The following is a 21,651-nucleotide window of genomic DNA, read 5'->3' on the forward strand; positions in this document are numbered from 1 at the left end:
TGGTTATGTAAATAAATATTATAATATTATATTGCCATAATGCAGTATGTCTAGACAATCACACAAATGTGTGCATTGGCCAATGTCACAAATATAAATGTTATATTGAAATGTAAATGAATGTAGACAGAGGGATAAATGACAGTTTAATGACGAATTGCTTGTCTCACATTGCGGTGAGTGGAACAATTCCCTTGGCTGCGAACCTCTTCGCGAAAGAACATTGCACGAGAGACCTCTGTTCTGTGTGACGACATTGCACGAGAGAGTTCTGTGTGAGGAAGGGGGGGGGGAGTTGTTTCGTAACAGGCTTATCAAATATCTGCGGTTAAGGAGCACAGGCAGGCTGCTGCTGGGGCGAGTCGCACGAAACAAAACCAGACTACATGCTGCTTTGTCTGGGGCGCTGCTAGGGCATCCAAGCGTCATGAGAGTTGGAGCCAAATTAGAGATAGGGGGAGGGACTCCAAATGTGAAAGATAAAGGGAAGCAAGGCCAAAGCAACAAATGGCTCAGCTGGCACTTTGCATTTTTTAACTGGATAAAAAAACATGAGTTCATTTCTGGCCATTTGTGTCACACCAATAATTGGGCCCGCTTCATTTTCTGTAAAAAACACCAGTAAGACAGCTCAAGAGGTATGGTTAGATATGAACATATATATATATATATAATAATTAGTACCCATCAAAAGTTAGGACTCACCTACTCATTCAAGGGTTTTTCTTAATTTGTACTATTTTCTACATTGTAGAATAAATGTGAAGACAACACAATGAAATAACACGTATGGTATCATGTAGTAACCAAAAAAGTGTTGAACAAATCAAAATATATTTTGTTCTTGAGATTCTTCAAAGTAGCCACCCTTTGCCTTGATGACAGCTTTGCACATTCTCTCAACCAGCTTCACCTGGAATGCTTTTTCGTTTCAACAGTCTTGAAGGAGCTCCCACATATGCTGAGCTGTTGGCTTCTTTTCCTTCACTCTGCAGTCCAACTCATCCCAAATCATCTCAATTGTGTTGAGGTTGGGTGATTGTGGAGGCCAGGTCATCTGATGCAGCACTCCATCACTCTCCTTCTTGGTCAAATAGCCATTACACAGCCTGGAGGTGTGTGGGGTCATTGTCCTGTCCCACTAAGCGCAAACCCGATGGGATGGTGTATCGCTGCAGAATGCTGTAGTAGACATGCTGGTTAAGTGTGCCTTGAATTCTAAATAAATCAACGACAGTGTCACCAGCAAAGCAACCCCACACCATCACACCTCCTCCTCCATGCTTTACGGTGGGAACTACAAATGCAGAGAGAATCTATTCACCTACTCTGTGTCTCACAAAGACACGGCGGTTGGAACCAAAAATCTCAAATTTGGACTCCAGACCAAAGGACAGATTTCCACTGGTCTAATGTCCATTGCTCGTGTTTCTTGGCCCAAACAAGTCTCTTCTTATTGGTGTCCTTTAGTAGTGGTTTCTTTGCAGCAATTTGACCACAAAGTCCTGATTCACGCAGTCTCCTCTGAACAGTTGATGAGATGTCTGTTACTTGAACTCTGTGAAGCATTTTTTGGGGTGGCAATTTCTGAGGCTGGTAACTCTAATGAACTTATCCTCTGCAGCAGAGGTAACTCTGCGTCTTCCTTTCCTCTAGCGGTTCTTATGAGAGCCAGTTACATCATAACGCTTGATGATTTTTGCGACTGCACTTGAATAAACGTTCTAGGTTCTTGACATTTTCTGCATTGACTCACCTTCATGCCTTAAAGTAACGATGGACTGTAATTTCTCTTTGCTTATTTGAGCTGTTCTTGCCATAATATGGACTTGCTCTTTTACCAAATAGGGCTATCTTCTGTATACCACCCCTACCTTGTCACAACACAACTGATTGGTTCCAATGCATTAAGAAGGAAATAAATTCCACATATTAACTTTTAATAAGGCATACCTGTTAATTGAAATGCATTCCAGGTGACTACCTCGTGAAGCTGGTTGAGAGAATGCAAAGCTGTCATCAAGACAGATTGGCTACTTTGAAGAATCTAAAATACATTTTGATTTGTTTAACCCTTTTTTGTTTACTACATGATTCCATATGTGTTATTTCATAGTTTTGATGTGTTCACTATTATTTTACAATGTAGAAAATAGTAAAAAAAATAAAGAATCCCTTGAATGAGTAGGTGTCCAAACTTTTGACTGGTAGTGTGTGTGTGTGTGTGTGTGTGTGTGTGTAAAAAAATATATTTAAAAAATGATTTTTTACATATGATTAATTCTAGGTGTTTGAAAAATGTAGAATTAACCAATTTATAGACACGGGCTAGTCCCCCTCCGTACCACCCCCCCAGCCATCCTCATGTACTTTGTTCCCCCTCAGATTTTTGGTGTACATGACACCCCTGGTCTGACGAATAGGTTTTCTCCGTACCCTATGGAAAGCAGTTCTGTGAATCAGAACAATAAACAATAAAACACTGTTTTCGCTCTAGAAATAAGCAAGTCTCCTTCTGCCTATTCAACAGCACATGCCGTTGATAGAGAGTGGAGTTTATCCTGGGCAAGGGGGAGGGGTGTACGAAATGGATTTATCTCTCCACTCCCTCCCGCCCTCTCCTCCTCCCTGTCGGCTGACTGAATGCTAGGGTCATGGAGGGTGTGGAGAATGGATGTGGAGAACGTGACTGAACTGTTGTTCCACTCTGCGCTATAGACTCCTCCTTGAGCAGAACTGGAAATGAATTAATGGTTGCAGTGAATGTGATGTCTATAGGGAATAGGTGAGGGATTTGGTTGTAGGAGTGATGCGAGACCATTGGAATTGTCGAGGCATGGTCCTACTTTGTGTGTGATCTGAGGTCCAGTGTGTACAACTTTGATGAATGTGCTAATGGCTAATAGGACTGTTATTACACTACATTATAATGTATTTTGTTCAAAAGACAGGTATTCGTCTTCTATGTTCCTCTGTAGCTCAGTTGGACGAGCATGGTCCTATGTAGTTCAGTTGGTCCAGCATGGTCCTATGTAGTTCAGTTGGACGAGCATGGTCCTATGTAGCTCAGTTGGTTCAGCATGGTCCTATGTAGCTCAGTTGGTCGAGCATGGTCCTCTGTAGCTCAGTTGGTCGAGCATGGTCCTCTGTAGCTCAGTTGGTCCAGCATGGTCCTCTGTAGCTCAGTTGGTCGAGCATGGTCCTCTGTAGCTCAGTTGGTCGAGCATGGTCCTCTGTAGCTCAGTTGGTCGAGCATGGTCCTCTGTAGCTCAGTTGGTCGAGCATGGTCCTCTGTAGCTCAGTTGGTCGAGCATGGTCCTCTGTAGCTCAGTTGGTCGAGCATGGTCCTCTGTAGCTCAGTTGGTCGAGCATGGTCCTCTGTTGGTCGAGCATGGTCCTCTGTAGCTGGGTCAGTTGGTCGAGCATGGTCCTCTGGTCCAGCATGGTCCTCTGTAGCTCAGTTGGTCCAGCATGGTCCTCTGTAGCTCAGTTAGACGAGCATGGGCCTCTGTAGCTCAGTTGGTCGAGCATGGGCCTCTGTAGTTCAGTTGGTCCAGCATGGTCCTATGTAGTTCAGTTGGACGAGCATGGTCCTATGTAGCTCAGTTGGTTCAGCATGGTCCTATGTAGCTCAGTTGGTCGAGCATGGGCCTCTGTAGCTCAGTTGGTCGAGCATGGGCCTCTGTAGCTCAGTTGGTCGAGCATGGGCCTCTGTAGCTCAGTTGGTCGAGCATGGGCCTCTGTAGCTCAGTTGGTCGAGCATGGGCCTCTGTAGCTCAGTTGGTCGAGCATGGGCCTCTGTAGCTCAGTTGGTCGAGCATGGGCCTCTGTAGCTCAGTTGGTCGAGTATGGGCCGTGATTGGACGGCGTACAATTGGCCCAGCATTGTCCGGGGTAGGCCGTCCATTGTAAATAAGAATTTGTTCTTAACTGACTTGCCTAGTTAAAGGTTAAATATTTTTTTTTTAAGTCGTTTTGAATGAAAGCATCTGCTAAATGGCATTCACATATAATGCTACTGACTGGTACTCTGTGTGTGTATTGCTGTTGACTGGTACTCTGTGTGTGTATTGCTGTTGACTGGTACTCTGTGTGTGTATTGCTGTTGACTGGTACTCTGTGTGTGTATTGCTGTTGACTGGTACTCTGTGTGTGTATTGCTGTTGACTGGTACTCTGTGTGTGTATTGCTGTTGACTGGTACTCTGTGTGTGTTGCTGTTGACTGGTACTCTGTGTGTGTATTGCTGTTGACTGGTACTCTGTGTGTGTACTTACTCTGTGTGTTTATTGCTGTTGACTGGTACTCTGTGTGTTTATTGCTGTTGACTGGTACTCTGTGTGTTTATTGCTGTTGACTGGTACTCTGTGTGTTTATTGCTGTTGACTGGTACTCTGTGTGTTTATTGCTGTTGACTGGTACTCTGTGTGTGTATTGCTGTTGACTGGTACTCTGTGTGTGTATTGCTGTTGACTGGTACTCTGTGTGTGTATTGCTGTTGACTGGTACTCTGTGTGTGTATTGCTGTTGACTGGTACTCTGTGTGTGTATTGCTGTTGACTGGTACTCTGTGTGTGTATTGCTGTTGACTGGTAGTCTGTGTGTGTATTGCTGCTGCAGTATCTAAGTTGTGCACATACTTCCATCCTTTACTTTGTTGATTGTCACCTGAAGTGATGAACTGGAACTTTCTAAGGAGACTTTTATTCCACCAGAATTTGTCCCCAATCCACATGTGGGAATTTGCATACATCTAAAACGTTGGAAGTCCCCTTGACACATTGTTTTTGCCCCATTTCTTTGTTCAGGTTGCTTGGCAATGGTAATGTTGTTTCGTAGCTGCAATGTTGCTATGCAAATGACGAAAGCAGCGAGCCAGAGGGGAGCATGGAGGAAGCGTGAGGTGGGGACAGTTTGATGGATGAAAATGGCCACTCTCTCCCCCCTCTCCCCCCTCCTTCAATGGCTGGAGATAAGGGCAGGCCTGCATTATTGAAATCCCACGTCTGTAAACCCATCAATGGCGGGTGACTGTGTGTGTGTATGTGTGTGGCATGCGTCTGTGGTGTGTGTTTGTGTATGTCATCTCCTGCCCAAGGCCCCCTCCTTTTTATGTTGCAGCCAAGCTGTGTGGCTGGAAAGCCCAGGTGAGGCAGCAAGCTGTGTGGCTGGAAATCCCAGGTGAGGCAGCAAGCTGTGTGGCTGGAAAGCCCAGGTGAGGCAGCAAGCTGTGTGGCTGGAAAGCCCAGGTGAGCCAGCAAGCTGTGTGGCCGGAAAGCCCAGGTGAGGCAGCAAGGTGATTGCATCTTTGTCAGAGCGCAGCGGGCGCTGAAACATTTCCCTGTGACAGATGACAGCCACTGGGGCCATTGGATTATGAGTTATGTTCTGCCTAGGAGACGAGCTGAGAGGAGGCATTTGTTATCATTGCTCTGGCTCCGTGATCCCAAACGGAAATATCAAATTGCTATACCATAGATGCATTCCATTTGCCAAGATTTGATTAGTCCAAGAAATTCTGCCTGTGGCAATGAAACCCTGATCTGTTCACCAGACGTGCTACCTTTTCCTGGACCTGCGGTTTCTTCCTCTCTCTCGGTTTCTTCCTCTCCCTTGGTTTCTTCCTCTCTCTCGGTTTCTTCCTCTCCCTCGGTTTCCTCCTCTCTCTCGGTTTCTTCTTCTCTCTCGGTTTCTTCCTCTCTCTCGGTTTCCTCCTCTCTCTCGGTTTCTGCCTCTCTTTCGGGTTTCTGCCTCTCTCTCGGTTTCCTCCTCTCCCGGTTTCTCTCTCTCTCTCTCTCGGTTTCCTCCTCTCTCTCAGTTTTCTCCTCTCTCTCGGTTTCCTCCTCTCTCTCGGTTTCCTCCTCTCTCTCGCATTTCCTCCTCTCTCTCGGTTTCCTCCTCTCTCTCGGTTTCCTCCTCTCAGTTTCTTCTCTCTCGGTTTCTTCTCTCGCATTTCCTTCTCTCTCTCGGTTTCCTCCTCTCTCTCAGTTTCCTCCTCGCTCAGTTTCTTCCTCTCTCTCGGTTTCCTCCTCTCACAGTTTCTTCCCCTCTCTCGGTTTCCTCCTCTCTCGGTTTCCTCCTCTCTCTCGGTTTCTTCCTGTCTCTCGGTTTCCTCCTCTCTCTCGGTTTCTTCCTCTCTCTCGGTTGCCTCCTCTCTCTCGGTTTCCTCCTCTCTCTCGGTTTCCTCCTCTCTCTCGGTTTCTTCCTCTCTCTCGGTTTCTTCCTCTCTCTCGGTTTCCTCCTCTCTCTCGGTTTCCTCCTCTCTCTCAGTTTCTTCCTCTCTCGGTTTCTTCCTCGCTCTCGGTTTCTTCCTCTCTCTCGGGTTTCTTCCTCTCTCTCGGTTTCTTCCTCTCTCTCGGTTTCTTCCTCTCTCTCGGTTTCTTCCTCTCTCTCGGGTTTCTTCCACTCTCTCGGGTTTCTTCCACTCTCTCTTTCTTCCTCTCTCTCGGGTTTCTTCCTCTCTCTCGGGTTTCTCCTCTCTCTTCTCTCTCGGTTTCTTCTCTCTCTCTCCTCCTCTCTCTCTCGGTTTCTTTCTCTCTCTCGGTTTCCTCCTCTCTCTCTCCTCTCTCGGTTTCTTCCTCTCTCTCTCTCGGTTTCCTCTCTCTCTCTCGGTCTCTCTCGGTTTCTTCCTCTCTCTCTCTCTCTCTCGGTTTCCTCCTCTCTCTCGGTTTCTCTCTCGGTTTCTCTCTCTCTCTCGGTTTCTTCCTCTCAGTTTCCTCCTCTCTCTCGGTTTCCACCTCTCTCAGTTTCTTCTCTCTCGGTTTCCTCCTCTCTCTCGCATTTCCTCTCTCTCGGTTTTCCTCCTCTCTCTCGGTTTCCCACTCTCTCAGTTTCCTTTTCTCTCAGTTTCTTCCTCTCACTCGGTTTCCTCCTCTCACAGTTTCTTCCCCTCTCTCGGTTTCCTCCTCTCTCTCGGTTACCTCCTCTCTCTCGGTTTCTTCCTGTCTCTCGGTTTCCTCCTCTCTCTCGGTTTCTTCCTCTCTCTCGGTTTCTTCCTCTCTCTCGGTTTCTTCCTCTCTCTCGGGTTTCCTCCTCTCTCTCGGTTTCCTCCTCTCTCTCGGTTTCCTCCTCTCGGTTTATTCCTCTCTCGGTTTCCTCCTCTCTCTCGGTTTCCTCCTCTCTCTCGGTTTCCTCCTCTCTCTCGGTTTCCTCCTCTCTCTCGGTTTCCCTCTTCCTCTCTCTCGGTTTCTTCCTCTCTCTCGGGTTTCTTCTCTCTCTCGGTTTCCTCCTCTCTCTCGGTTTCTTCCTCTCTCTCGGTTTCTCCTCCTCTCTCGGTTTCTCCTCTCTCTCGGTTTCTTCCTCTCTCTCGGTTTCTTCCTCTCTCTCCGGTTTCTTCCTCTCTCTCGGTTTCTCCTCTCTCTCGGTTTCTTCCTCTCTCTCGGTTTCTTCCTCTCTCTCGGTTTCTTTTCCTCCTCTTTCCTCCTCTCTCTCGGTTTCCTCCTCTCTCTCGGTTTCCTCCTCTCTCGGTTTCTTCCTCTCTCGGTTTCCTCCTCTCTCTCGGTTTCCTCCTCTCTCTCGGTTTCCTCTCCTCTCTCTCGGGTTCCTTCTCTCCTCTCTCTCTCGGTTTCCTTCCTCTCTCTCTTTCTCTCTCGGTTTCCTCCTCTCTCGGTTTCTTCTCTTCCTCTCTCTCTCCTCTCTCTCGGTTTCCTCCTCTCTCTCTCGGTTTCCTCCTCCTCTCTCTCCTCTCTCTCGGGTTTCTTCCTCTCGGTTTCTTCTCTCGGTTTCTTCCTCTCTCTCGGTTTCTTCCTCTCTCTCCTCCTCTCTCGGTTTCCTCCTCTCTCTCTCGGTTTCCACCTCTCTCGGTTTCCTCCTCTCTCTCGGTTTCTTCCTCTCTCTCGGTTTCTTCCTCTCTCTCGGGTTTCTTCCACTCTCTCGGGTTTCTTCATCTCTCTCGGTTTCTTCCTCTCTCTCGATTTCCTCCTCTCTCTCGGTTTCTTCCTCTCTCTCTCGGCTTCCTCCTCTCTCTCAGTTTCCTCCTCTCTCTCGGTTTCCTCCTCTCTCTCGGTTCCACCTCTCTCTCGGTTTCCTCCTCTCTCTCGGGTTTCCTCCTCTCTCTCGGGTTTCCTCCCCTCTCTCGGGTTTCTGCTTCTCTCTCGGGTTTCTTCCTCTCGCTCGGTTTCCGCCTCTCTCTCGGTTTCCACCTCTCTCAGTTTATTCTCTCTCGGTTTCCTCCTCTCTCTCGCATTTCCTCTCTCTCGGTTTCCTCCTCTCTCTCGGTTTCCCACTCTCTCAGTTTCCTCCTCTCTCAGTTTCTTCCTCTCTCTCGGTTTCCTCCTCTCTCTCGGTTTCCTCCTCTCTCTCGGTTTCCTCCTCTCTCTCGGTTTCCACCTCTCTCTCGGTTTCCTCTCTCTCGGATTTCCTCCTCTCTCTCGGGTTTCCGCCACTCTCTCGGGTTTCCGCCTCTCTCTCGGGTTTCTGCTTCTCTCTCGGGTTTCTTCCTCTCTCTCGGTTTCCGCCTCTCTCTCGGTTTCCACCTCTCTCAGTTTCTTCTCTCTCGGTTTCCTCCTCTCTCTCGCATTTCCTCCTCTCTCTCGGTTTCCTCCTCTCTCAGTTTCTTCCTCTCTCTCGGTTTCCTCCTCTCACAGTTTCTTCCCCTCTCTCGGTTTCCTCCTCCAATTATTTGTCGTCTTAGTTCCGATAGTTGTATATTTTCTTTCTAAAAGGAACCCTGACCAGTTCACCCGACGTGCTACCTTGTCACCTGCTGTTTTGACTCTGTCTTGTGCTCTTTGAGAGCAGGTTCCTGCCTTTCTAAGCACTTTTTCCTAGCCACTGCTTTTCTGCATTGCTTGCTCTTTGGGGTTTTAGGCTGGGTTTCTGTATAAGCATTTTGTGACGTCTGCTGATGTAAAAAGGGCTTTATAAATTTGATTGATTGATTGATGGTAACACACAGTTGTTCTGTCTTCGTCTTGACAGGATTGTACCAGTGAGGGATGGTGGGAGGCAGACTACCCATGTGGATCTAACCATCCAGGAACCACCACATCACACAAAGCATGGTAAGCTCCGATATGAAGCCCTCTCTGTAATGTAGTGAATGGCAGACCTGGAAGAGCCCCCCACAAGGGCTTTGGTTTTCATTTGGATGTAGGATTACTGTGGTGTAGCTACTCCTCCACTGGGCTGCCTGCTATCATTTCTAAATGGGTCCTGCAGTTGATCCAATAGGAGATGAATCAAACAGCCGCCCCCGTATCGTACCGTGGGCAGGCAGGAAACTCAATTAATCCACTTCCTGGCATCAGTACTCTACTCTGTCATGGACTCGCTCTATGGCAGGCAAAATGCTTTGAGTGTTTGATTGAGCCTGCCTTGCAGTATGAGTTTGGTGAAAATGTGCACTTTTGGGATGATTTCATTGGTGCCATTGCGCCAGGCAGGCTCAATCAAGTGCAGCTGAAGTATTTGAATAAAAACCAATACTGTTTGAACCCAGGTATGGTTTGGTCTGTGGGAGTAGAACAGAGGGCTGGTCTACTGTAGCGGTACATCAGCAATCCAGGTGGACATGAATCCCCCTGCTAGTGATGATGGATCAGACTGATACATGTCGTTTGCCTGGCTGCCTCAAAGGCTACTCTTCACCTGTTAGGAATCAGCTGCAGCTAGCGCTTCCCTCTTACAAGAGCCAGATAGAGCAAAGATTCAATCCAATGGCACCCTATACCCTATGTAGTGCACTACTTTTGACCAGAGTAGTGCTCTAAATAGGGAATAAGGTGCCATTTGCAAAGCAAGGCTCCATATTCTGCTGCTTGTGTGGCGTCTCTCCAATGACCTTGACTTTCCCTTGTTGTAGAGTGGGTCCGGAGACGTGTTCTTAAGTGTTGTGGTTACAGTATGGAGACAGGGCATTTTAAAATGGAGCTCTCTGTTAAATGAATCCCCCCGTGCTTGATTAATGGAGATGTATTGCTAATGTGCCTCTAATGGAAATTCAACAAAATATACCCACGTCTACGGATAGTGGTCTCTTTATTTGTGTTAACTGTTAAAGAGGGTCTTACTACAGCTTTAAAAGTTGATAGTGGATCTGTTTTTATTGAGGGGAAATTCAACTTATTATATTTCCAAAAGTGAGTTTATTCACTTGAATATTCTCTAATGTAATATCACAAGAGCTTGTCTAGTAGGACTCCACAGTATGCTGAGAAACCATAAACATGTATAAATGAGAACATCATCCCTTTAGTGCCATAAGGCTCAGTCTCTCATCCCTCTCTTTGGCGTTGTGTGTTGTCTTGTTGCAGGTGGATGCGAGTGCTGCTTGCAGAATGAACCCGCTAGCTGCCCTGGGCATGGACCGTAGCAGCCTGATGAGGGAGAGCCTCCGCGTCCACGGAGGGATGGTCTACCCGGGCATCCGCACCTTGTCCGCCTCCGAAAAAGCCAGGGAGGGGGTCTCCTCCTTGCCCCTGGGCTACGACCTAGTCTACAAACCCGAAGGGTTGACCTTGGATGGCAGGAAGCCTGGTAACGGTTATGTGGGTCTGTATAAGAGCTCTCCCCCTGGGTTGCAGAGGCCTGGTGGAGGAGGGGAGGGCCTGGGAATGGAGCGGCGTGTGGGGCCTGGAGATAAACCCTCTGAACTGGGCCTCAACGGCAACAACGGCTTCTTGCGACTTCCCTGGGCAGTAAACCCGTACGCGGACCCCGGACTGTACCCCTTCCTGGACTCCTCCAAATACGCAGCCCTCAACATGTACAAGGCCTCGTTCCTGTCCCAGCCCTCACCCTACCTGCCCCAGCACCTGGCCTATCAGTCCCTGTGTGGAGGGGCGGGGGGTAGCGCTGCTGGGGCAGAGCGCCTCTTCTACATGCCCCCGTACCCCCCGGCCCCCATCTCCTCCCCCCTGGCCCCTCCTATGAGGATCCCCATGGCCACGGTGGTCCCCAACACCCTCTCCCCGATGCAGGGCCTGGGGCCCCGGATCCACCACGAGGCCTCCCCCTACGGTTCCCAGCTTCACCAGCAGCACCAGGCCCACCAGCAGTCCCAACCCCATCACCAGTCACATAGTGACAGGCAGCCCCAGTCCCAACCCCATCACCAGTCACATAGTGACAGGCAGCCCCAGTCCCAACCCCATCACCAGTCACATAGTGACAGGCAGTCCCAGTCCCAACCCCATCACCAGTCACATAGTGACAGGCAGCCCCAGTCCCAACCCCATCACCAGTCACATAGTGACAGGCAGCCCCAGTCCCAACCCCAGTCCCATAGTGACAGGCAGTCCCAGTCCCAACCCCAGTCCCATAGTGACAGGCAGTCCCAGTCCCAACCCCATCACCAGTCACACAGTAGAGACAGGCAGCCCCAGTCCCAACCCCAGTCCCATAGTGACAGGCAGCACAACAACAGCAGCAGTAGTAAGCTCAGCCGGACTTCCTCTAGTAAGAGCTCTGGCAGCAGCAGCATTCACAACAGTAGCAGTATTACCAGTAGTAGCAGTAGTAGTGCTGGGACTGGCATTAGCAGCAGCCTACCAGTGGACTCCACCCAAGCACTTATAATGCAGTCCCCCCGCACAGCCCCCCACCCTCCCCAGACCTCAGTCCCTCCCCCTCTCCTCTCATAGACAACAGCACTTTGGACATCCAGAAGTCACTGTTCAGAAGCCCTCCCTGCTCCTCCACCACCACCACCTCCCATCCTTTCTACATGAGCAGCATGTCCTCTGAGCACCGCTCCCCGGTGAGGTCCGGCAGCAACACCCACAAAGCCAAAGAGCAGGGCAGCAGCTCAGAGCACAGGAATGTGGAGAGGAATGGGGAAAGGAAGCAGAGCCAGTCCCCTTTAAAGACTTTGTCCTCTGATAGACCAGCAGTACTACAGGCTCCTGCCAAAGACCCTGCGGACAAGCCTCTGGATCTGTCAGCCAAAATCCTGGAGTTGGAAGGCTCCCCCAACGGATTCCCCCCAAAACTAGAGGCCTTGGCTAAGCTGGGCTACTCGCCCGCGGCTCGATACGGCTTACCCCCCAGCCGGGAGCTCCTCAAAGAGACCCTCTCCCCGTCAGGGGCTTCCTCCAAAACCCCTGAGAGGCCTGAGATCATTAGCACTTTACGCTCCTCCTGGGTGGTGCCCAGCTCGACCCCGGTCCATGACAGCTCCAGCTCAGACGCCAACCACAACAAAGACCCCTCCGTCATCAAACATAAAAACCTGGAGAACTTGTCTTCGCCGCAGCAGCGAAGCTCTTCCTGTCCCAGGATAGGTGAGGTCGATGGGGCTGTCGCCCCCAGCCATGCCCCAGCTGTGGTAGCCCCTTCTGGGAGCCGACCGTCTTCTGCCTCCCCCTCTCCCAAGGTCAATGGTGATTGGCCAAGATCCTCCCCCAACTACTCTGAGACAGCCCCTTCTTCCAACAGAGTGGGCAGCCATCCCTCTTCTGGGAAACCCCTGAAGAAACCAGAGGCTCAGGAGATGCCCTTCAAACCCCAGCAGCCGCCCCACTTAGACAACAGCCATCCGTCCGGCCACCCCCCCAGCCACCTCTACCTCCCCCAGAGTGACGGCTATCTGCCCCCTAGCCTAGCTTACGCTAACAGATACCTGCCCTACTCAGTCCAGGAGAGCATGTCCCTGCCCCACATGTCCATGCCAGGCAAAGGCCCACTGTACCCCCACCCTGTTCTGCTGGGCAGCAGCAGCCTGTACCCACCCCGCCTGCCCCCAAGCACGGCCTCCCGTATGGCATCCCCCCAGCCACGGGGACTACCTGACCTTCCATGACTCCCAGGAGATGGTCCACCCCCTCATGTCCTCCCCCCACACAAGGCCCAAGGAGAAGATTTGGCAGCACCACGAGGGCTCTGCCCCAGCCTACAAGACCCAGGCCCCAGACACTAAACACACCCGCAGGGGGGACAGAGAGACCGACAGGTCCACAGGCCTGGGCTCAAAGAGCCTCAACCACAAGCCCCTGACGGGAGCTAGAGAGGAGATAGTCTGTATCGACTTAATCCAAGACGATGAGGACAGCGACTCTCCCCTGACCAAAGCTGTCTCTCCATGCGCTAAGAGAGGAGACCCTTCCAAACCTGTGGGTAGTGGGAGTATCGGGAGAAACGAGGGGAGAGAGGCAGAGCTCCAGCACATGCTCCGTACCGGCCAGGCTGTTGAACTCAGGCCAGGCCAGGCCCACAGGCAGGCAGAGCAGCAGCAACGCAGCCAGCTGTGGCTGGGCTTCCACCCTTCCTCCCTCCGTCCTGAGCCCCCCTCCCTCTCCCCCTGCCCTTTCCCCAGACATGAGGAGGACAGCCCCAGCCCTGCAGAAAGCAGCCCCATCTCTGACCTGCCAGAGGAGCAGACCCTTCGCTGTGCAAGAACTTCTGGAGACCGCACCTCTTGGGACCGTAGAGACCAATCTTTAGAGGGCCTTAAGAGCAGGGACTGTACTTTTGAGGACCACACCTCTGTGGACCGTAGTTCTGGGGACCGCAGTTTCTGGGACCATACGCATGAGGACTGTACTTTTAAGGACCGCAGCTCTTGGGACCGTACACGTGTGGATCTTACATGTAGGGTCCGCTCTTGCGAGGACCGCACCTCCTCAGACCACTCTCCTAGGGAACGCACCTTGAACGAATCTGGGTTTAGGAATGAAAGGACCATGGACCACTACTCGGACCTGGACAAGGACATGCACACGGACACAGAGTCCCACGAGGGTGAGGAGTACGACGACCAAGGCTGCCCCAGGGCCAGGAGGTCCAGCCTGGCCAAGCGCATCGCTAACTCCTCTGGCTACGTTGGTGACCGCATCAAGTGTGTCACCACCGAGCTGTACGCCGACTCCAGCAAGCTGAGCAGAGAGCAGCGGGCACTGCAGGTAATCTCCCAGAACACATACATACCTAACCCTTTTAAAGTCTTTAAAATCATCTCCTTTCCTGGTTCCTACAGCGAAGCAGTATGTGTTGTCTTTTGTTCCAACCCAGGAAAAACTCACCTGATAGAAAATCAAGATTTGGGATTTGATAATGACTTTCATCTGGTGTTTTAGCAGTTTGGACCATAAGGAAGACTGATAGGATGGGTCTTTCTAAGATTTCAGCCAGTCAGGTTTCACTGGGCAGATCTAAAGGAGATGGTGGTCTATAGAGAGCAGTGGAGTTGGAAGTACGAAGCTCTCTGCTCTGTATCAGCCCCCCTGCCCTGCCAAGCCCCGTCTCCACAAGCTCCAGTATAATTACTGTTGGCCGTTGCCTTGCCTCCGCTCTGTCTCCCTCCCTCCCTTCCTGCAATCCTCCCGCCTCCCTCACCCCCGCCCACGCTATGAGCCCGTGGAGCTGCCCTCCACTGTGGTGGTGTTTTAGTTCGCAGAGAGAGCGAGTGAACACAACACGCTGTGTGTGTGTGTGTGTTCCCGCGCTGCTCAGCCAGGCAGAAGCTAAGCTGCTGGCTGAGTGTGTGTGTGTGTGTGTGCCATGGCGGCCTGTCGGCTCTTACAGCCCCGGGCTATTGTTAACCTGCAGGTGAGGCCTGGGAATGGGGGGATAGATGGTGCTGAAGGAGGGGAGGGATAGAGGTAGAGCAGCCAGCCCCCTCCCTTCTCCCAGTCCCCAAAAGGCTCCTCTGTCCTCAAATTATACTCTGTTAACCTCCCCTCCCCCTCTCCCCCATCCTCCTCCCCCTAGCTCTGTTGGCTGAGCGCTGGGGTGCAGAGACAGCCTGGCTCTCTCAGCTCTGCTCTAGTGGAATCCTGCCCAATTCCCAGTCCTTCTCCGACGGTGGAGATTAGCGCCCGCTAGCAGCCCAACCTCCGCTAAACCGACTCAACATAGCCATGCAACTAGAGCGGCTCTGGCCCCAAACCCAGCCTTATTCCCCCGTCTCATTCCCCAACCCCAGCCTTATTCCCCGCCTCATTCCCCAACCCCAGCCTTATTTCCCAGCCTCATTCCCCAACCCCAGTCTTATTCCCCAGCCTCATACCCCAACCCCAGCCATATTCCCCAGCCTCATTCCCCAAACCCAGCCTTATTTCCCAGCCTCATTCCCCAACCCCAGCCTCATTCCCCAACCCCAGCCTTATTCCCCAGCCTCATTCACCAAACCCCTGCCTTGCCTTATTCCCAGCCTTATTCCCCAGACTCATTCCCCAAACCCAGGCTTATTTCCCAGCCCTATTCCCCAACCCCAGCCTCATTCCCCAAACCCAGCCTTATTTCCCAGCCTCATTCCCCAACCCCTGCCTTATTCCCCAGCCTCATTCCCCAAACACCAGCCTCATTCCCCAAACGCAGCCTTATTCCCAGCCCTATTCCCCAGCCTCATTCCCCAACCCCAGCCTTATTCCCCAGCCTCATTCCCCAAACGCAGCCTTATTCCCAGCCCTATTCCCCAGCCTCATTCCCCAACCCCAGCCTTATTCCCAGTCTCATTCCCCAACCCCAGTCTTATTCCCCAGCCTCATTCCCCAACCCCAGCCTTATTCCCAGTCTCATTCCCCAACCCCAGTCTTATTCCCAGTCTTATTCCCCAGCCTCAGCCTCTGCTGCCTGGTCATTGATTTACCACTGAATTAATGTTTTTTATATGGGAGCCCAACAGGGAGGTTTCTATGACGCCCAAGATTGTGTGCTCCAGTGTTCATGTCTTTCTAGATTGGCATTTGGCTGCCAGAAACCCTGTTGTATTGAATTTGATCTATAGGCTATAATAAATTGGGTGGTTTGAGCCCTGAATGCTGATTGGATGACAGCCGTATACCACAGGTATGGCAAAACATGTATTTTTACTGCTCTAATTACGTTGGTAACCAGTTTATAATAGCAATAAGGCACCTCAGAGGTTTGTGGTTTATGGCCAATATACCACGGTTAAGGGCTGTATCCAGGCACTCCGTGTTGCGTCGTGCCTAAGAACAGCCCTTAGCTGTGGTATATAGACCATATACCACACCAGCGTGGGCCTTATTGCTTAATTCACACCTCTGTTTACCTTGCTACTCTGACTTGTTTATTAAATCAATGCATAACTGTGTGATGTTAATAGGATGGGTTTTAATATTAATGAATGTCAGTTGTTTTCTATATCACTGAAATGACAGTTGTATGACTGAAATGACTGGCCAAAAATATTGAGCACCCGTTTAATTCAATTACTTAGATGGAAGGCTTAACACAAGAGGACAGTAAATTAAGTCAACCTGCTGCTTACTGTGAGGTCAGTTCATTTACACTTCTTATTCCAAAATTTGACAAATTATTATTTTCATTTTGGTTTTTGAGGTTTCAGGAGCGTAGTAGAAGAATCAGGCTTTTCTGTCGTTGTTTTTGTGTGTTTCTGTTAGACAGCCAGTCAGGAGTAAAAGTGGACAAGAGGCATGGAGTTCTGTTACCAGACCATAACTGTTTTATTGATGTCAATGTTGTTAGCTGTTGTTGAGGTGACCTCACTGTAAAGCATGAACGGCTACAGAGAGAGTCAACAGAGAGTCTAAAATGGCTTCCTTTCCTTGTCCCCTCTCCTTCCTCAATCTGCACTAATCTGATCTCACAACAAGTTGACAGGTGAAGGTTAGGCTACATAACAAACATCTCTCCAGAGGCTGGCGTTCACCCTGTCAGCTCTTGCATCCACGTCAGTGCAGATGACGGAAAGGAGACCATAACTAAAGGGAGGAAATAAGGGAAGGAAGAAGGAAGTCACTTTGGCCTTTGGGGATGCAGACCCTTAGTAGAGGAGCAGGGAAAGAGGCCTCGTGCGGAGAGAGAGAGAGAGAGAGAGAGAGAGAGAGAGAGAGAGAGAGAGAAAAAAGAGAGCAGCGCAGGGTCGGTCTCATGACTGTGTGTGTGTGTGTGTGTGTGCGCGCATCTGTAGCGTGCTATGCTGCGCTTCTCTGAGCTGGAACTGAAGGAGAAGGAGGGAGGAGGGGCGGCGGTGGACTTGGCAGACAGCCAGCGCGAGCGGAGAGAGGGGGATGGAGATGGAGGAGAGGACAGGGCGCGCTGCCAAGGCCCAGCCAGAACGGGGCCAGGGGCCTCAGCCCTCACAGACGAGGCTGAGAAGGACGGTAAGAGGAACCCGGAGCGCTCCACACACACACACACACACACACACACACCTCAAAGAGCTGCTGCGTACTTCCTCCCTGCCTAGGGACAGCCCCAGAGCTGTAACATGGTGCAGCAGCTCGTAACCAGCGGATACGGGGAGGTAAACACATCCGCCCGACCTGCCTAGCCTCCCCCTCTCTCTCCCTTCCTCATGAGGGCTTCAAACATCAGCTATCCGAGCAGCTAACCGATCGCTGCAGCTGTACATAGTCTATTGGTAAATAGCCCACCCATTTTCACCTACCTCATCCCCATACTGTTTTTATACTGTTTTTTTATTTTATTTATTTATTTACCTTTCTGCTCTTTTGCACACCAATATCTCTACCTGTACATGACCATCTGATCATTTATCACCCCAGTGTTAATCTGCAAAATTGTATTATTCGCCTACCTCCTCATGCCTTTTGCACACATTGTATATAGACTGCCCATTTTTTTTTCTACTGTGTTATTGACTTGTTAATTGCTTACTCCATGTGTAACTCTGTGTTGTCTGTTCACACTGCTATGCTTTATCTTGGCCAGGTCGCAGTTGCAAATGAGAACTTGTTCTCAACTAGCCTACCTGGTTAAATAAAGGTGAAATAAAATAAAAAATAAATAAAAAGGGCTGACGGAGGGGTTTTTCTCTCTCTATTGTAACAAAACAGCCTTCATATTTAACCCTTCCCTGTCCTTCCTCCATAACAGGAGCTGCTTTGCATATGAAGCCACACCATTAGAATGCGTGGGAGAGGAATTTGGAGTCTATATTAGGGGAAGATATTTCAACACGCTGTGTGTTATAGCTGTTATGGCATAGTGCAGGTCATATAGCTGTTATGACATAGTGCAGGTCATATAGCTGTTATGACATAGTGCAGGGCATATAGCTGTTATGACATAGTGCAGGGCATATAGCTGTTATGACATAGTGCAGGTCATATAGCTGTTATGACATAGTGCAGGTCATATAGCTGTTATGACATAGTGCAGGTCATATAGCTGTTATGACATAGTACAGGTCATATAGCTGTTATGACATAGTGCAGGTCATATAGCTGTTATGACATAGTGCAGGTCATATAGCTGTTATGACATAGTGCAGGTCATATAGCTGTTATGACATAGTGCAGGTCATATAGCTGTTATGACATAGTGCAGGTCATATAGCTGTTATGGCATAGTGCAGGGCATATAGCTGTTATGACATAGTGCAGGTCATATAGCTGTTATGACATAGTGCAGGTCATATAGCTGTTATGACATAGTGCAGGTCATATAGCTGTTATGACATAGTGCAGGTCATATAGCTGTTATGACATAGTGCAGGTCATATAGCTGTTATGGCATAGTGCCGGGCATATAGCTGTTATGACATAGTGCCGGGCATATAGCTGTTATGACATAGTGCAGGTCATATAGCTGTTATGACATAGTGCAGGTCATATAGCTGTTATGACATAGTGCAGGTCATATAGCTGTTATGACATAGTGCAGGTCATATAGCTGTTATGACATAGTGCAGGTCATATAGCTGTTACGGCATAGTGCAGGGCATATAGCTGTTACGACATAGTGCAGGTCATATAGCTGTTACGACATAGTGCAGGTCATATAGCTGTTATGGCATAGTGCAGGGCATATAGCTGTTATGACATAGTGCAGGTCATATAGCTGTTATGACATAGTGCAGGTCATATAGCTGTTATGACATAGTGCAGGGCATATAGCTGTTATGGCATAGTGCAGGGCATATAGCTGTTATGACATAGTGCAGGTCATATAGCTGTTATGACATAGTGCAGGGCATATAGCTGTTATGACATAGTGCAGGTCATATAGCTGTTATGGCATAGTGCAGGTCATATACAGTGGGGCAAAAAAGTATTTAGTCAGCCACCAGTTGTGCAAGTTCTCCCACTTAAAAAGATGAGAGGCCTGTAATTTTCATCATAGGTACACTTCAACTATGACAGACAAAATGAGGGAAAGAAATTCAGAAAATCACATTGTAGGATTTTTTATGAATTTATTTGCAAATTATGGTGGAAAATAAGTATTTGGTCAATAACAAAAGTTTATCTCAATACTATGTTATATACCCTTTGTTGGCAATGACAGAGGTCAAACGTTTTCACACACTGTTGCTGGTATTTTGGCCCATTCCTCCATGCAGATCTCCTCTAGAGCAGTGATGTTTTGGGGCTGTTGCTGGGAAACACGGACTTTCAACTCCCTCCAAAGATTTTCTATGGGGTTGAGATCTGGAGACTGGCTAGGCCACTCCAGGACCTTGAAATGCTTCTTACGAAGCCACTCCTTCGTTGCCCGGGCAGTGTGTTTGGGATCATTGTCATGCTGAAAGACCCAGCCACGTTTCATCTTCAATGCCTTTGCTGATGGAAGGAGGTTTTCACTCAAAATCTCACGATACATGGCCCCATTCATTCTTTCCTTTACACGGATCAGTCGTCCTGGTCCCTTTGCAGAAAACAGCCCCAAAGCATGATGTTTCAACCCCCATGCTTCACAGTAGGTATGGTGTTCTTTGGATGCAACTCAGCATTCTTTGTCCTCCAAACACGACAAGTTGAGTTTTTACCAAAAAGTTATATTTTGGTTTCATCTGACCATATGACATTCTCCCAATCTTCTTCTGGATCATCCAAATGCTCTCGAGCAAACTTCAGACGGGCCTGGACATGTACTGGCTTAAGCAGGGGGACACGTCTGGCACTGCAGGATTTGAGACCCTGGCGGCGTAGTGTGTTACTGATGGTAGGCTTTGTTACTTTGGTCCCAGCTCTCTGCAGGTCATTCACTAGGTCCCCCCGTGTGGTTCTGGGATTTTTGCTCACCGTTCTTGTGATCATTTTGAACCCACGGGGTGAGATCTTGCGTGGAGCCCTAGATAGAGGGAGATTATCAATTGTCTTTTATGTCTTCCATTTTCTAATAATTGCTCCCACAGTTGATTTCTTCAAACCAAGCTGCTTACCTATTGCAAAATCAGTCTTCCCAGCCTGGTACAGGTCTACAATTTTGTTTCTGGTGTCCTTTGACAGCTCTTTGGTCTTGGCCATTTGGAGTGTGACTGTTTGAGGTTGTGGACATTTGTCTTGTATACTGATAACAAGTTCAAACAGGTGCCATTAATACAGGTAACGAGTGGAGGACAGAGGAGCCTCTTAAAGAAGAAGTTATAGGTCTGTGAGAGCCAGAAATCTTGCTTGTTTGTAGGTGACCAAATACATTTTTTCCACCATAATTTGCAAATAAATTCATAAAAAATCCTACAACGTGATTTTCTGGATTTATTTTTGTTTTTTTGTCTGTCATAGTTGAAATGTACCTATGATGAAAATTACAGGCCTCTCTCATCTTTTTAAGTGGGAGAACTTGCACAATTGGTGGCTGACTAAATAATTTTTTGCCCCACTGTAGCTGTTATCGCATAGTGCACGGCATGGGTGAACTTCCTCTCTGGATGTTTTGGAAACCAGTGGACATCGCACGCAGTGGCACGCGTTGCCATGGTGACACCCCCTTTGGTGGCGTGTTGCCATGGCGCAGACGCTGTTGTTATGGGGTGCGCGCCGTGCCGAGCGGAGTGGCGTGAGTCATATGATGCTGTTTGCCAGATGGAGAGATATTTGGGGCGCTGGCAGGACAGGACCTGGGGGGATGGGTGTGTGTCCCAGAGCAGGGCCAGTACAACGGCAGCCCTGTGAGGCAGCACAGCATGTAGCCAGGGTCTGGGCTACAGCCAGAGAAAAAGAGAGAGAGAAAGCGAGTGGAAAGATAGAAGGGAAAAAAGAAAGAGCGGGCGATGGAGAGCAGACACCCCCACCAGCTGCCTTTGATCCAAGCGGCTGCTTTAGAGCCTGGAGACATTCTCAAGGAGCCTTTTACAGCCCCGGACATGCAGAGGAGGGAGGGAGGTCTGGAAAAGTGAGAGAGGACAGAGGGAAAGAGAGAGGGCAGAGAGAAGGCGAGAGAGGACAGAGAGAAAGGGAGAGGGCAGAGAGAAGGGGAGAGAGGACAGAGGGAAAGAGAGAGGACAGAGAGAAGGGGAGAGAGGACAGAGGGAAAGGGAGAGGGCAGAGAGAAGGGGAGAGAGGACAGAGGGAAAGGGAGAGGGCAGAGAGAAGGGGAGAGAGGACAGAGGGAAAGAGAGAGGGCAGAGAGAAGGGGAGAGAGGACAGAGGGAAAGGGAGAGGGCAGAGAGAAGGGGAGAGAGGACAGAGGGAAAGGGAGAGAGCTGGAAGCAGCAGTGGGTGGGAATAGGGGCAGAGCTGGAAGCAGCAGTGGGTGGGAATAGGGGCAGAGCTGGAAGCAGCAGTGGGTGGGAATAGGGGCAGAGCTGGAAGCAGCAGTGGGTGGGAATAGGGGCAGAGCTGGAAGCAGCAGTGGGTGGGAATAGGGGCAGAGCTGGAAGCAGCAGTGGGTGGGAATAGGGGGCAGAGCTGGAAGCAGCAGTGGGTGGGAATAGGGGGCACAGCTGGAAGCAGCAGTGGGTGGGAATAGGGGGCAGAGCTGGAAGCAGCAGTGGGTGGGAATAGGGGGCAGAGCTGGAAGCAGCAGTGGGTGGGAATAG

At 49.8% G+C, this 21,651-nt stretch overlaps 1 pseudogene; it reads left to right on the plus strand.

Annotated features, from left to right (window-relative positions):
* Nucleotides 1-8,961: 8,961 nt before the first annotated feature.
* The window catches only part of LOC135571831 (BCL-6 corepressor-like), a 52,193-nt pseudogene continuing 39,503 nt past the window's right edge, over nucleotides 8,962-21,651 (plus strand).

Source organism: Oncorhynchus nerka, linkage group LG5, assembly GCF_034236695.1.
Source record: "Oncorhynchus nerka isolate Pitt River linkage group LG5, Oner_Uvic_2.0, whole genome shotgun sequence".
Classification (NCBI taxonomy): domain Eukaryota; kingdom Metazoa; phylum Chordata; class Actinopteri; order Salmoniformes; family Salmonidae; genus Oncorhynchus; species Oncorhynchus nerka.